The sequence below is a fragment of the Pelobates fuscus genome, chromosome 3 (genome assembly GCF_036172605.1).
Source record: "Pelobates fuscus isolate aPelFus1 chromosome 3, aPelFus1.pri, whole genome shotgun sequence".
In the NCBI taxonomy this organism is placed as follows: domain Eukaryota; kingdom Metazoa; phylum Chordata; class Amphibia; order Anura; family Pelobatidae; genus Pelobates; species Pelobates fuscus.
Genome location: NC_086319.1, coordinates 394,050,825 through 394,067,585, shown reverse-complemented (window position 1 = coordinate 394,067,585; position 16,761 = coordinate 394,050,825). Strand labels below are relative to the sequence as shown.

General features: G+C 38.6%; 7 non-coding genes across 7 annotated transcripts; 6 read left to right on the top strand and 1 right to left on the bottom strand.

The window, feature by feature from the left end:
* Window positions 1-1,951: 1,951 nt before the first annotated feature.
* Window positions 1,952-2,025, top strand: TRNAI-AAU (transfer RNA isoleucine (anticodon AAU)). The gene has a single exon. It is a non-coding gene; the product is annotated as a tRNA-Ile (tRNA).
* Window positions 2,026-5,684: 3,659 nt separating this feature from the next.
* On the top strand, window positions 5,685-5,799 carry LOC134603859 (U5 spliceosomal RNA). Its single transcript, XR_010090600.1, has one exon. It is a non-coding gene; the product is annotated as a U5 spliceosomal RNA (small nuclear RNA).
* Window positions 5,800-7,438: 1,639 nt separating this feature from the next.
* LOC134603840 (U5 spliceosomal RNA) lies at window positions 7,439-7,553 on the top strand. Its single transcript, XR_010090582.1, has one exon. It is a non-coding gene; the product is annotated as a U5 spliceosomal RNA (small nuclear RNA).
* A 1,660-nt stretch (window positions 7,554-9,213) lies between these two features.
* Window positions 9,214-9,328, top strand: LOC134603791 (U5 spliceosomal RNA). Its single transcript, XR_010090537.1, has one exon. It is a non-coding gene; the product is annotated as a U5 spliceosomal RNA (small nuclear RNA).
* An 860-nt stretch (window positions 9,329-10,188) lies between these two features.
* LOC134603790 (U5 spliceosomal RNA) lies at window positions 10,189-10,303 on the top strand. The gene has a single exon (XR_010090536.1). It is a non-coding gene; the product is annotated as a U5 spliceosomal RNA (small nuclear RNA).
* A 2,343-nt stretch (window positions 10,304-12,646) lies between these two features.
* LOC134603823 (U5 spliceosomal RNA) lies at window positions 12,647-12,761 on the top strand. Its single transcript, XR_010090567.1, has one exon. It is a non-coding gene; the product is annotated as a U5 spliceosomal RNA (small nuclear RNA).
* Window positions 12,762-13,399: 638 nt separating this feature from the next.
* On the bottom strand, window positions 13,400-13,540 carry LOC134603753 (U4 spliceosomal RNA). Its single transcript, XR_010090500.1, has one exon. It is a non-coding gene; the product is annotated as a U4 spliceosomal RNA (small nuclear RNA).
* Window positions 13,541-16,761: the final 3,221 nt, after the last annotated feature.

Here is a 16,761-nt window from a genome sequence, read left to right as displayed (position 1 = left end):
GGTTCCCAACAAATATAGCCTCAAGTTGATTTTTGATTGATCTATAGATTGCACGCTGCCAAACTGTGTCATGGTAGCATTCAGTCTATTTTTTTTTTCTTCTCTCTCTCCATCTTTGATGCTTTTTTTTTTTTTTTTTTTTTTGCTTTTTGTCATTAAGAATATAGGGAAATTAGATTGCCTTGAGTGAAGATGGCATAAAGAATAAAGTGACAATGTATGCTATTTGTTCTATTTGGCTATACGCAGGGGATTAAATAGTTGTGGGTATGAGAATTTGCACCTATGTTCAATTGCGAATACATTTTTCACCCTTACATCTTTCCCACTCACATTCATGTATTGTAATTTTCAGTTAAAACTATGTACATTTTGTGATTATTGCATGTATTCACCAGTAAATTATAAAATAACTAATATGGTTTTGTGTTCAACTCTCCATCAGGTGTGGAGTAAATGTCTAAATTAATCAAAATTTCAGGAGACATTTGTGGGTCTTTTACCTACATCTAAAATGTAAACATAGCCTTAAGACACCACAACCAAATAGATTTTATTAGACAAAACTAGTTAAGCCTTTGACACAAGACAATACGCTGATTACTGTTGTACATTTTTCATTGTCTGTGTTTGATTCAAAGAACATTTTAATTGGAAGGCCCAGAGAGGTGAAGGTAACTGACATGTCCTGTCACAGTTTACTATACAGATGAAGAAGTGCTGGGATTACCAAGACAAACTATTATCATGAAAATGATTACTATTCAGATGAAGAGGTGCTGGGATTACACGTCAAACTATTATCCTGAAAATGGATACTATACAGATGAAGAAGTGCTGAGATTACCAAGTCAAACTATTAACACAGCCCAGAATGAGGATAAAGTAACAGCAAGAAGCAGGAATTTGTGTCATTTCAAGGTGGTCACAGAATGAGTTTCCCCTACACTCATGAACTTGCATGTGCCATTAAACAAACAAACCTCAAGCTTTGTAATGGATTGGCTAAGTCAATATTCAAGGAGAATTCATTCTAAAATCACAGCTATCAAGCACACAGATCAGTCACAGTCTTCAGATTCCAGTCCCAGGCTAAACTAAACATCATATTGTGTCATAAACTAGTGATAATTACTGTATGGGGTTGATTGTGTCTGGATTTTACTTTACTTCACATGAACACATTACCATATAATATTAATGAACAACTACCAGGGTTCTTACCAACCCACTAGGGCAGTAGTTAATTTAAAAACGGAACAACTGAAAACAATAGAAATTGGGGGAATGTGCGGTGATGCAACCCCTGTTTGACTATATTCTTTCTCTCACTTTTAAATGTGCTCAACATAAGAGAAAAAAAAGTGAGGGAATGTGGTGACATTCTGTCATCAAACTAATATGGTGACCAGGGGTCATGTGACCAAGCTCATGTATGCCTTTCTCACAGTGGGATAAGCTTTACCTTTGATATGGTAATTCAATACCTTTACAGGTCAGGAAAGAGATAACCACTCCCCCCTATCCCCATTCCTTTCTGTTCCTTCTTGGCTGTGCTACTAAGCAGACCCTTAAGCAGACATGGGCTAATTTTTATCATGGTGAACTGTGAGTGGGATCTGGTGATTTTATAAGATTTAGTTGTTATTGTTAGTTAGGTTGTTGTTGCTGTTGTTGGTATAGTTAGTTAGATTGTGTGTCATTATTTGCATGTTGTTGTTGTTTTGTCTCTGAATAAATATTTGTTAAAGTAGACGGACCAGAGTTTATATGTGTATGCGTACATAATAATTTATAGAGTTTGGTAATACACCACCTGCACTACCTGGCATCTACAGCGACAGTGGCTTGTTGGGTATGTAGGCTTCTTTCTCTAACTGGGATTGATCACTCCTCGAGGGCCCATTCAGTTGGCTCCTGTAGACATAGCTGTCAGTACCATGACTATCGTGGCCGGTTAGCTCAGTTGGTTAGAGCGTGGTGCTAATAACGCCAAGGTCGCGGGTTCGATCCCCGTACGGGCCAGCTAAGTTTTGGTTATCATCTCCAAGGCAAAACTTTCAAATAGCCAGAGAATCATGGGGAACCTTGCTTTTAGACACCGGTAAGGTAATGAAGGTTTTAAACCCTTCAGCAACTTGTAATGGGAGGGAAAGGGGCACTAGAGGGTCCTGCAGTGCCAGGAAACTTGGTTTCTTAGCGCTATAGGGTCTTTAGGTTCCCCCCACCCTCAGGATCCCACTCCCGTTGAAGTGATTAAACACTCGCCTTTCTCCAGTGCCGGGCTCCCTCGGTGCTGGGAAACTCTCCTCCTCCTCCTGACGTCAGCGCTGAATGAGCATGCGCGGCAGGAGCCGCCCATGCATTCAAAGCGCCCATAGGAAAGCATTTTCTTAATGCTTTCCTCTGGACGTCCAGCGTCTTGATTTTCACAGTGAGAAGCGCAGACGCGTCTCTAGCGGCTGTCAGTGAGACAGCTACTAGAGGCTGGACTAACCCTAGTGTAAACATATCAGTTTACAGCTGCAGGGTTAAAATCTGTGGGACCTGGGACCCAGACCACTTCATTGAGCTGAAGTGGTCTGGGTGACTATAGTGGTCGTTTAAGGACAGAGACAATTGTACAAGTTCTGATCAAAGCAAAACCTGGAATTTGACTATGTGTCTGTTCAACCATAATTCACCTTTTTCATATTAAGTGCACCCACACTTATTATAGATATTTTTTTTCAGGAGAAGCAGGGCTTTCATTTCACATCAAATATTTCTATCTGGAACTATTTAATATGAATAAAATCTAAAACAAAGTTTAAGAAATGTTATATTTTTTTAGTTCTGCATGGCATTTTAACTGTGAATATCATAATACTGTTAGCTTTTATTGCAGTAAAATACACATATTTGTATTCAGCAATGTCTCATGAGTACTCCCATGTACAGGAACTAAAAGGAGAGCTGGGAGAGGAAAATAATGTCTGGTCTCTGAGCAGGATGGGCACCAACCCTATATGTAAGCGACAAAAAAAGGAAACAAGCTTTGCCCAGACCAAAGTGTACTGAAAACTGCTTTAAAAATTAACTTTTAAGAACTATCATTTAAAATCAGTCATAATGAGGAAGTGAGTGGGAATTGTACAGACTCCCTTAAACAGAGGTACCTTAATAGGTGCAAAATAAAGCACAATGTTGTCTAAAGCAACTATGTTGCAACGTGCTTTATAAAAAGAGAGAATTGTTGCTCTTGCTGGCAGAGACAGCTTCACTGTAGTGAAATGATTAAGCACACAGAGATAAATCTTTCTGCTGCTGATAGAGACCTGTGAATATGTGTCTCGTGCAGCAAAAAGGCGAGTTGGTCAAAAAATGATGCAGACTCCCTTAGAAGGGAGCTTTGTGAGTGCAAGGATACAATACTGTGCTGTCTAAAGCCACAGTGTTGTTATGTAACAGGTGTTGCTAATGCTAGCAGAGAATGAAAAATATGTGTCTCATGCAGCTACACGTTAGTGAAGAACATTTAGCACCTCTGAATGTATGTCTCATGCAGCCCACTTGTCACTGCAAATACTGTGCTGTCTAAAGCCACAGTATTGTTGCTAGTACCTGTTACTGGCAGAGACAATGCACAAGTTGTCAGCTTGTTCAGCATAAGGTTCTATATAGATAGTTGCCGTCTGGGAGGAGTTGGACTGATCGGTCTGAGCGGGAAAAACCCTAATCTGAGCCTTCAAGGGCACCTGAGTAGAATAATACACTTAAACTATCTATACTATGTGCATGCCTATAGTGCATAGAATTCTATAGTAAGATCGTTGGTAATATGCTATTACTATAGTGCACATAACACTGAATCTAGCCTGGTAAGGTGAAGTGAAATCCTTCCTGTCAGCCCTCTATGGATCATGAGTCAAATGATGTTCACATATGGCAGTCCGAGAGTGCGAGTGTACCCCGAAGCGCGTTTCGCCAGCATGGGCGGCTCTTCAGGGTTTTTTAAGCCAATGGTTTTACAGTGTTTCCTCTCACTGTCACACATTTGTCCTTGCACAATCTGAAGTCGGTCGTAACTTTTCCAGAGGCGGGTTCGCACAAAGTTGGCCAAAGAAGTACGTTTATGGAGGTTGGCGGGCCCCTTCTTATAAATTCCACTTGAGGGTTTATGTATTTCCCACTTAGGTGTAGTCCCAAAAAGGAAAGTTCAGGCCTTCTTTGAGCCGTGTCCTTTGGTAGTGGTGCTGACCTTGTGGGGCTAGCAAATACGTAATCCACAGGTGGTCTTCTTCACGGATAATCTAGCAGTTGTGCACTCGGAACTGTCTTTCAGCAGCTTCAAGGCCGGTGGTGAGTTTTCTGTGGGGCTTTGTTCACTTGTGTATGGAGTTAAATGTCTCTTTCCGGGTGCAGCATGTCCCTGGTTACCTTAATGCAATTGCAGACTCTCTCTCTCGTTTTCCGTGGGAGCGGTTCAGGCAGGCAGCACCGGAGGGCCTGCCCTGTCTGGAAGTGATGTGGAAGCTTAGGATGTCATGCTTGCAGGATGGGTGAGGTCTTCGCTATCTCCTGCTACATGGAAGGCGTATGAGAGGGTCTGGCAGGATTGGTACCGACTGGTGGCGCAGGTAGGGTCAATTAAGGGGTATTGCTATTTACTGACTAATCTGGCTCAGGAGGGATGTATTAACAAGTGCATGTCAGCACTAGCCTTAAACCATATGTTTTAGTTTTAATATGTTTTGGATCATTGTCCGCGTTAACGCACCTATTTTATTACTGGTTTTGCAGGATAATTATTTTAATAAATTGTCTGCAGCTTTATCTTATACCCATAATCGGTGTTGTGTTTTATTTACTATACCAAGCTTTGTATTTGCTAGAGCAAGCTTAAACATTGCAGGTACAACCTGGAAATGTAGTGTTGAGGAAAGTGTGGACAAAGGACGACACTGGCGTTCACATGGTTAACAGCTGCAGGACGCAACAGTTGCTCAAAGAATTCATGTAACAGCATATCAGCTCGGGGCGTACCTAATTTACATACCCACAATGCTTTGCAAAACAAAATGGCCATTTTTATTTACGTATTCAAATAATGATAAGTCTTTTTTTTTGTCATTCTTTCTTTTATTGGGGCACTGGGGTGTAGTGTACAAAAAAATAAAGGGAGGGTGCAATAGTAGATAGGCGCATATTACATTTGTGTAGTATTACGAAAGCACTCTTGAAATTAATAGCCTCTTTGAACTTTTTTGGAAAACAAGCAATGCAGTCTACAAACAGGAAATGTAGTTTTGAGGGATGTGTGGACAAAGTACGACCCCAGCAATCACATGGTTAACAGCTGCAGGGCTCAACAGTTAGACAAAGCATGCAGTCAACAGCATGTCAGCTGGGTACGTGCCTAATTTACATACCCACAATGCATTGCAAGGCATGATGGCCATGTTCAATTAGCTACTAAATTAATAACAGTTTTTCAGAGGCAATACGGTATGTTTTTTATTTAACCCCTTAAGGACACAACTTCTGGCATAAAAGGGAATCATGACGGAATATATCCGCCATGTGTCCTTAAGGCGGTAATAATTATACTGGATTCTCCATGTTGCAGTTTATTGTAGTATTGCTCTCCATATGTTTAGAAGCACATGTCTGAAACTGATGTGCTACCGTGACTTTTTGGTTGCATGCTCTGGTTTCTCTTCAGACCGAATAAATCTTTCGCCTTTTACTAAAGATTTCCGTGGAGAGGAACAACCATGAGTTTCATTCAATTTTTTGAGGCCTGACCTGTGTCAGGTTAAATAATTGTTTAATAAAAGAGACCATTATAGTAATAAGAACAAATCTTTTGCTGTTCTGAATATGTCATTGCCTTCTACGGCCGAAAGGTCTCTAAAGTGTAAAGGCGATATGTGTATGGACAAGATAATGGTCATTATTTGTCACATCTTAAGTACATCTTTCTAAAATGAGATTCTTGTCCCTTATGTCTGCTCACTCGCCTTCCCTTCTTTTTATCCTTTCTTTGTCTTGGTCTTCCAATGTCTTTTCTTCTATTTTTAGCTTTCTTCATGAGCTCTGGAATAGACTAGCTTCTAATATAGGGGGCCCCCACCCACCCCCTTATCCGAATAGCCCGAATTTTGTCCAAATTCACATTCGGACCGAAACGAATTGCAGACTCTCTCTCTCGTTTTCCGTGGGAGCGGTTCAGGCAGGCATCACCGGAGGGCCTGCCCTGTCTGGAAGTGATGTGGAAGCTTAGGACGTCATGCTTGCAGGATGGGTGAGGTCTTCGCTATCTCCTGCTACATGGAAGGCGTATGAGAGGGTCTGGCAGGATTGGTACCGACTGGTGGCGCAGGTAGGGTCAATTAAGGGGTATTGCTATTTACTGACTAAACCGGCTTGGGAGGGGTGTATTAACAAGTGCATGTCAGCACTAGCCTTAAACCATATGTTTTAGTTTTAATATGTTTTGGATCATTGTCCGCGTTAACGCACCTATTTTATTACTGGTTTTGCAGGATAATTATTTTAATAAATTGTCTGCAGCTTTATCTTATACCCATAATCGGTGTTGTGTTTTATTTACTATACCAAGCTTTGTATTTGCTAGAGCAAGCTTAAACATTGCAGGTACAACCTGGAAATGTAGTGTTGAGGAAAGTGTGGACAAAGGACGACACTGGCGTTCACATGGTTAACAGCTGCAGGACGCAACAGTTGCTCAAAGAATTCATGTAACAGCATATCAGCTCGGGGCGTACCTAATTTACATACCCACAATGCTTTGCAAAACAAAATGGCCATTTTTATTTACGTATTCAAATAATGCTAAGTTTTTTTTTTTGTCATTCTTTCTTTTATTGGGGTACTGGGGTGTAGTGTACAAAAAAATAAAGGGAGGGTGCAATAGTAGATAGGCGCATATTACATTTGTGTAGTATTACGAAAGCACTCTTGAAATTAATAGCCTCTTTGAACTTTTTTGGAAAACAAGCAATGCAGTCTACAAACAGGAAATGTAGTTTTGAGGGATGTGTGGACAAAGTACGACCCCAGCAATCACATGGTTAACAGCTGCAGGGCTCAACAGTTAGACAAAGCATGCAGTCAACAGCATGTCAGCTGGGTACGTGCCTAATTTACATACCCACAATGCATTGCAAGGCATGATGGCCATGTTCAATTAGCTACTAAATTAATAACAGTTTTTAAGAGGCAATACCGTACACGGTATGTTTTTTATTTAACCCCTTTTAAGGACACAACTTCTGGAATAAAAGGGAATCATGACGGAATATATCCGTCATGTGTCCTTAAGGCGGTAATAATTATACTGGATTCTCCATGTTGCAGTTTATTGTAGTATTGCTCTCCATATGTTTAGAAGCACATGTCTGAAACTGATGTGCTACTGTGACTTTTTGGTTGCATACTCTGGTTTCTCTTCAGACCGAATAAATCTTTCGCCTTTTACTAAAGATTTCCGTGGAGAGGAACAACCATGAGTTTCACTCAATTTTTTGAGGCCTGACCTGCGTCAGGTTAAATAATTGTTTAATAAAAGAGACCATTATAGTAATTAGAACAAATCTTTTGCTGTTCTGAATATATCATTGCCTTCTACGGCCGAAAGGTCTCTAAAGTGTAAAGGCGATATGTGTATGGACAAGATAATGGCCATTATTTGTCACATCTTAAGTACATCTTTCTAAAATGAGATTCTTGTCCCTTATGTCTGCTCACTCGCCTTCCCTTCTTTTTATCCTTTCTTTGTCTTGGTCTTCCAATATCTTTTCTTCTATTTTTAGCTTTCTTCATGAGCTCTGGAACAGACTAGCTTCTAATATAGGGGGCCCCCACCCACCCCCTTATCCGAATAGCCCGAATTTTGTCCAAATTCACATTCGGACCGAAACGAATTGCACATGTCTAACAAATAGTGATAATAATAGTAGAATAAATAAAGATAGTAACTGTAGTATAAAATTATATGGTCTGGTTCTTCCTGGAAGGGACACTACATGTGTAATAGAAACATGAAAGGATAAGTAAACTATCCAAAAAGAATCCGATACAAATACGTGGATACAATGTTGCTAATCCACCACTAGATGTCACTCAATAGCCGTATAAAGTCCTGTAGGAAATTGCAACATAGTAGCTGAAATTCTACAAGATATTATAGTTTCCTATTTTCATGTAGAGTGATTCCCCAGGCTATAGTATGAATCTAGGAGTCAAAAAAATATATAAATCTTGGGCAACAGGGAAGGTGCCGATTGGTCCCTATTATAGTCTAACAATTAGCCAAATAGCTAGTCCCTACGTATTTGTCAGCCGGCACATGTCCCCTCCATGCTCTGAGCCCAATAATCAAGTAGTGCAAGATTAGTTTCAATAAATAACCCTATGCCCAACCATATAAAGAGGGATTGAGAAACCCTATTGGAGAAAGCCAGAGTAAGGTATAGGCATCCCCAACTCCGAAGGCTGGTGTCAAAAGTTAAAGTACAGTCTAAGAGCCTCCTGGTTCGGGAGATACACCAGAAAGCCCCCTTCCAGTTTGTCCAGTTCTTGTAACAATGATTATGCAAATTGTGTTAGTTGTTAAATGTCAGTTCTTGCAAATGGCCCAACAGTACATAAAGTAATATGTCCTATTGTGTTTTACACCCCACCTCCTATAGACTGTAAGCTCGTTTGAGTAGGGTCATCTTCAACCTATGGTTCTTGTAAGTTTTCTTGTAATTGTCCTCTTTATAGGTAAATCCCCCCTCTTATAATATTGTAAAGCTCTACGGAATCTGTTGGCGCTATATAAATGGCAATAATAATAATAATAATAATTTGTTTCTTAGTTATAAACAGTAAATGTAGTTTTGAGGGTTTAGACAAAGCGCAACCCCAGCACTCACATGGTTAACAGCTGCAGGGCTCAACAGTTAGACAAAGCATGCAACTGTTTTGCGAGCTGGGGGCGTGCCTAATTTACATACCCATATTGCATTGCAAAAAATAATGGCCATTTTTATGTACTTGTTAAAATAATGATAAGCTTTTAATACATATTATGATGTGTGTTCATTTAATAATTAATCATACCGGATTCTCCAAGCTACCTTCTCTCTAAATGCTTAAGGATTCTCTCTATATGCTTAAGAGGACATTTGTGAACCCGCTCTGCTACTCCGGTAGGCATTTGGCATACTCTGGTTTCTCTTCAGACCGAATAAATCTTTCGCCTTTTACTAAAGATTTCCGTGGAGAGGAACAACCATGAGTTTCACTCAATTTTTTGAGGCCTGAGTAATGTCAGGCTACATTAAGTGGTAAAATGTCAGATTTAAGTAACAAGTGAAACAGAGCATCCATTGAAATGATTACATTATCAATTAAATCTTAGTGCAAAATAAATCAAATATAAATATGCGACTAAATATTTGTTTAATAGTATCATTCTTTCATCCGTGTCATCATGCCTATAATTTCACTTTCCTAAGACACTGTCAATAATTGCCAGAGACAAAGTAAAGTCATTAAAAAAGAATTTCAAATATTTTCAGTATTTGTTCTGGAGATAATTCTGTGTCCAAAATTTGCCTGTGAACCCACACAAGTAAAACATTAAAATATGCATAATAATATAAAACCACACGTCAATTACCTTCAATAATGGCAATTATTTTTACTCACTGAATTTAAATTAACATTAAATCTTAATTAAAGCATCTACCAGCATGCTCTCCTCTCTTTGAATATTTGCATACGTTAAATAACTACATATCCCTGCATGCTCTTGTTTCTTGAATTCTGTGCACTACGATGAACTACACATCCCAGCATGCACTACTTTCGGGTACACTCAAAATATACCGAGCATTTTTTCTCATTCTGGAATCGGACAGACTCAACAGATAGACAAAGCATGTGTTTAACACCATGCTAGCTGGGGGCGTGCCTAATTTACATACCCACAATGCTTTGCAAAAAATAATGCCCATTTTTATGTACTTGTTAAAATAATGATAAGCTTTTAATACATACTATGATGTGTGTTCATTTAATAATTAATCATACCGGATTCTCCAAGCTACCTTCTCTCTAAATGATTAAGGATTTTCTCTATATGCTTAAGAGGACATTTGTGAACCCGCTCTGCTACTCCGGTTGCCATTTGGCATACTCTGGTTTCTCTTCAGACCGAATAAATCTTTCGCCTTTTACTAAAGATTTCCGTGGAGAGGAACAACCATGAGTTTCACTCAATTTTTTGAGGCCTGAGTAATGTCAGGCTACAATAAGTGGTAAAATGTCAGATTTAAGTAACAAGTGAAACAAAGCATCTCATTGAAATGGTTACATTATCAATTAAATCTTAGTGCAAAATAAATCAAATATAAATATGCGACTAAATATTTGTTTAATAGTATCATTCTTTCATCCGTGTGATCATACCTATAATTTCACTTTCCTAAGACACTGTCAATAATTGCCAGAGACAAAGTAAAGTCATTAAAAAAGAATTTCATATATTTTCAGTATTTGCTCTGGAGATACTTCTGTGTCCAAAATTTGCCTGTGAACCCACACAAGTAAAACATTAAAATATGCATAATAAGGGGGCGGAGTCTGGTTGCCGAGCGGACCAGACGTGTGTCGTGCTGGCTCCTGCATTTGGCACCGATTAATCAACGAAACTGTCTAATTCAAGGCAAAATACCAGGTCAGCTGGGCATGATCTAAGCAGAGGGAGTCCCGGTGGCCTTCTGGATACCACACAAGCGACTATTACACAGATAACTGGATTCAGAGATTTGAGGCCTACTCGTGACAGAGAGGGGGAGAGGCGGCCGCTCTCCTCGTTCTTCAGCTACCCGTGGGACCCCACAATACTGCTTTTGATCCTCCCTTCCCCCCTCCCCCCCAGGACTGGTGGGGGTTATCCCGGTCCCCACTGGAGAACCCTCTGATTCACTCTAGTGGACTTTAACAAGCACCAGCAACGCCGGTGACTGCAGCCTGCCAGGCAAGATGACTGCCTTCCAAGTGGATACCCCCACACAAGCTCCCCGCCAGGTGCCTATGGATGCAGAGCCATGGCTGATAGCATTTGACAGAATCTGTGCCCAATTCTGGGCCAAGATGGCAAGGAGACAAGCATATACCTTACCCAGGGATCCACACGTTCAGGCTCAGCTCAGGCCTACGGGCTGCAGAGATCAAAGGAAGCACCTGAAGCGCACCTCACGCAGAGTCCAGACAGGGAAGAAGTTGCCTCCGGGCAGACCACCAAAGCGGCAACGCCGACAGCCCAACAAGCCACTCCATGGTAGCATCAGAAGACGGCACTCTGGTTGGCACAGTAGCTCCATGCGCAGATCGCGCCATTTGAGGGTTCCCGCTCAGAGGGGTCGGCCACATGCACCGCAGAGACCCAGAAGCCACGTGCCTGGTGATGATCTGTACCGGAGCCCGAGCAGAACAACACGAGAGTGCAGCGGTACCTGTGACTGGGAGGGCACCCACACGGGGCTAAACAGACTCTGGCTGTTATGTATCTGCAGCCTCCCATCTCTTGGCATCGGCTAGGCAGCCCCCAAAGACACACACAACACGCATACAATGCTTGCGGTACCCACATATTGAAATGGCAAGCAACCCAGTGGTTATTTTTTTTAATTTTATTTTATTATCTCCTGCTATACAGGTAGACCCTCTTCTTATATTTAAAGCTTACTAGTAATGTTAATTTAGGCAGTGCCGCCGGGCAAACGACCTTGGGTACACTCCCATGCTGTCCTCCGCAGACTACCCTCTCCCTGTTCAGCATGTTACACAGGGAACTACCTAATTTCTAGCCTGTCTCGTTAATATTCTGTTATACCACACACAGTCAGACACCAAGCCTAACATAAGCCTACTAGCCTCCTTTCTGACTAACACTAAAGTGTGATGTCCTACAAAATATATAAAATGTGCATACCCACAGCCACACTGTTTTAAATTCTGTGTAAATCTTATGTGTGCTGTTGCTGTTGTGGCAAGACATGCTTGTACTGTTTTATGTGCACGACAAAAATAAAGAATTAAAAAAAATATGCATAATAATATAAAACCACACGTCAATTACCTTCAATAATGGCAATTATTTTTACTCACTAAATTTAAATTAACAATAAATCTTAATTAAAGCATCTACCAGCATGCTCTCCTCTCTTTGAATATTTGCATACGTAGAATAACTACATATCCCTGCATGCTCTTGTTTCTTGAAATCTGTGCACTAACATGATGAACTACACATCCCAGCATGCACTACTTCCGGGTACACTCAAAATACACCGAGCATTTATTCTCATTCTGGACAGACTCAACAGATAGACAAAGCATGTGCTTAACACCATGCTAGCTGGGGGCGTGCCTAATTTACATACCCACAATGCTTTGCAAAAAATAATGCCCATTTTCATCTATGTAGTAAAATAATGATAATCTTTTCATACATATTATGTTGTGTGCAAGTTTATGTGATAATTAATTATGCCGGATTCTCCGAGCTACGTCTTAACTAAGGATTTCTCTATATGCTTAAGAGGACATTTATGAACCCGGTCTGCGACTGAGATTTAAGTTTATCATACTCTGGTTTCTCTTCAGACCGAATAAATCTTTCGCCTTTTACTAAAGATTTCCGTGGAGAGGAACAACCATGAGTTTCACTCAATTTTTAGAGGCCTGACACGTATCAGGCTACATAACAAATGTATAAAATCAGATTTAAATAACAAACTAAACAATGGAATCAGTTTCAATGGTAATGTTACCAACTAAATTCTAGGGCAAAAAATAAAATGTACATGCATGATAAAATATTACAGTATTGTTTTACAGTGTCATTTGTTCATCCATATAATCCTACCAGTAAGTTCAGTTTCCAGAGACAAAATAAAGTCATTAATTAGAAATGTCACATATTTCTCAGAATTTAATCTGGAGATTATTTTATGTCCAAGATGTTAAAATTGTAAAGTGTTACAGAGCAATAGTAGCAATAGTAAAAATCTCCCAGCATGCTTAACTGTCATGGAATCAGGGCACATACAAACTGACAGGCGTCAAATGTTTGGGTATCAGCAAGTACCATTACGTTCTGTAGACAGGGGACTGCAAATCAGGAATAACACAATACATGTTTAGAGACAAGGCAAAGTAATATTCTAAAAGTAAAAACCCTTGTTTTTTTTGCATTATATGAGTTTATGAGCATTTATTTCTTAAACCAAATATTAAAAAAAAGTAATTCTAAGTGAATCTTACATTAGACAAACAATAAATCAATCTTGTTGAAAAATAGTTAAATATATTTTTATTGTTGTACATGCAATTTCAGTCTCCTTAGAGACTGTCAAAAATTGCCATTGCTGACTATATTTCAAGTCATCATGGCGGGGTATTGGTAAAAGTTTTCAATTAGCAATAATCACGCCTCGGATAAACCTCATTGGCTACGATACTGCCACTGCGCAAAGCTAACTCATATGATCAAAGTGCACAGTCAACATTCAGAAAACTCTCATTTGCGTTGTGGAGAGACATGTGTGCATGCTAGGTCTGTGCTATGCATTCTGGGAGGCAGTATGGTAATTACACTGCGAATAGGCTACCAATCCTCAGGCTGTTCCCAGGAGACTGAATTAGAGACAAATTGTAAATCGGATATTTCTCTTAGCTTCCTATCTGATGAGGTGACCAAGGACTGAGGTAAGCAAAATAAGTTTTATTTTAACCCTTTCTGCACTACGGGGAGGTGGGGAGGTGGGGAGGTGCAAGGGAGGGGAAGCTATAGTGCCAGGAAAAAAACCTTTAAGTAAGATTCCTGGCTCTCATACCCAGAGGGCTTGGAGGCGTGGCTTGAAGCTATTAATCGTTTAATATTAGATTTCGGCAATTCGTACTGCAGGCACTATAACAACTTCAATAAGATGAAGTTCTGTAAGTTCAATAAGATGAAGTTGTTAAAGTGCCGGTAGTGTCCCTTTAAAGGACTGATTTCTCTTTAAATAAGTCCTTTTATAAAGTAAGAAAGCAGGGACACTCTTACTGCCTAAAGCTTTTGTACCTACCTGATCTAGCAGCTTCTTATCCCTATTATAAATGTTGCAGTACTGTTTATGGACTGTGTTACATTGTACAGCACCCACTTTGTGCTTGAACACAGGAAATTCAGAAATTCAGAGTGTTATAAAAGCCTATGGACATTACAGCAAATATGCTTCCCACTGTCTTACGCGGTGTATTTATTATCTAACATAGAAGGACAGAAAACAGGACTGGGAACAAGTTTTAAGTGATCAGTAAACAGTTTAAATAGAACATTTTAGAACAGATCGGTAGCAAACTTTAATTTCTGGCGAAATCGAGATTCTTGAAAGAATTTGGAAGTGAACGGGTTAATTCACCCCATGTGTGAGAGTTTGATCCAACGCACCGGGGGACACAGGGGATTGAAATTTACTCTGTAATACTCACTAAACCAGAGTTAAAATGAGTACTTAATATAGATAATAAGTACTCTCCCTCCCCCCGCTGGATGTTAGGAAGCAGACACAAACCTTTTCAGTATGTGTACATTTAGTAAGAAATCAGACAATGTTTTAAATGGAATGCAATACATACAGCTACCAACAGATGACGTAAATACTGATAGATTTCAGAACATACACTTTGCAGCCAACAGATGGCGCATGACTGACAAATGATTACACACGACAAAAAAAGCCAAGAAATAACGCACACACTAATTAAAACATAGATAACAAATGAGACAATTTCAAAAACACTTTAGAGCATACCAGCTCCTGACGAGATATCTTTGTTAACCCCTTCAGGACGGAGTCAATAGTGCACGTTCTGATCAAAACAAAACGTAAACAAAAACTGGAATTTGCGCTATATGTCTGTTCACCCGTAGTTCCCCTCTTTCATATTAAATGCACCCACACTTATTATATATCATTTTGTTCAGGAGAAACAGGGCTTTCATTTCATATAAAATATTTGTATTTGAAACAATTTATTATGAATAAAATTAAAAAAAACTGTGAGAAATTTGATTTTTTTTTTTAAATTTGTAGTTCCGCCTCACATTTTAGCTGTAAATGTCATAATACTGTTAGGTTTTACGGCAACAAAATGCACATATTTGTAATCAGCGATGTCTCACGAGTACAACAGTACCCCCCATTAACAGGTTTTATGGTGTTTTGGAAAGTTACAGGGTCAAATATAGAACGTTCCATTTTCAAATTGAAATTTGCCAGATTAGTAATGTTACCTTTGAGACGGTGTGGTAGCCCAGGAATGAGAATTACCCCCATAATGGCATACCATTTGAAAAAGTAGACAACCCAAGGTATTGAACATGGGGTATGTTTAGTTTTTTTTAGTAGCCACTTAGTCACAAACACTGGCCAAAGTTAGCGTTCATATTTGTTTTTGTGTGAAAAAAGCAAAAAACTAATATTTGGCCAGTGTTTGTGACTAAGTGGCTACTAAAAATGACTGGACATACCCCATTTGCAATACCTTGGGTTGTCTACTTTTGCAAATGGTATGCCATCATGGGGGTAATTCTTATTCCTGGGCTACCATACGGTCTCAAAGGCAACATAACTAATCTGGCAAATTTCAATGTCAAAAAAATGAAATGCAAGCCTTATATGTGACTCTCTAACTTTCCAAAACACCATAAAACCTGTACATGTGGGGTACTGTTATTCTCGGGAGATTTCACTAAACACAAATATTAGTGTTTTAAAACAGTAAAACATATTACAACAATAATATAGTCCATAAAAGTGCCGTTTGTTTGTAAAAAATGCAAAAAAACTTCACTTTTACTTAAAATATCATCGTTGTAATACAATTTACCAGTTTTAAACACTAATATTTGAGTTCAGCGAAGTCTCCCGAGTAAAACAGTACCCCCTATGTACAGGTTTTATGGTGTCTTGGAGAGTTACAGGGTCTAATATAGTGCATGCGAATTAAATTCTCTGCACTTTCTCCCTGTGTTGTCAGGCATGTCAATCAAATTTTAATTAATCAAATGACATAATTATGTTAAAAAATTACTTAAATATACACGTAGAATTTTAATATATATGCATTTATAGGTATATAAATTCTACGTGTATACTAATGTAATCTTTTATGTAATTATATGTATTTATCTCTCTATATATATTTGCGGTTATTTGTATTTTATATATAGATAGATATATATAGAATGTCATTCTAAGTGTATTCTGTTTCCAATATATATATATTAATAACAAAATACAGTTAGAATGAAATTACATATGAATATATAATTTATTTTATATTTTGTTTCAATATTTTATTTATTTATTTAATTATTTTATTTATTTATTATTGTAATTATGCGTATATATATATAATATATATATGTAGATCTATTATATATATAATATATATACATATTATATATATGTAACGTCATTCTAAGTGTATTTTAATATTAATATATATACTAATATTAATATTAAAATACATTACGTATGACGTTACATATATATAATATGTATATATATTATATATATAATATATATACATATTATATATATATAAAAAGCCATTTAATTTATTTTATAACATTTTTATATTTATTTTTTTACACTACCTACCAGCAGGGGGACTGTCTAATATTTTAAACAGTCCCCCTGCTGGCAG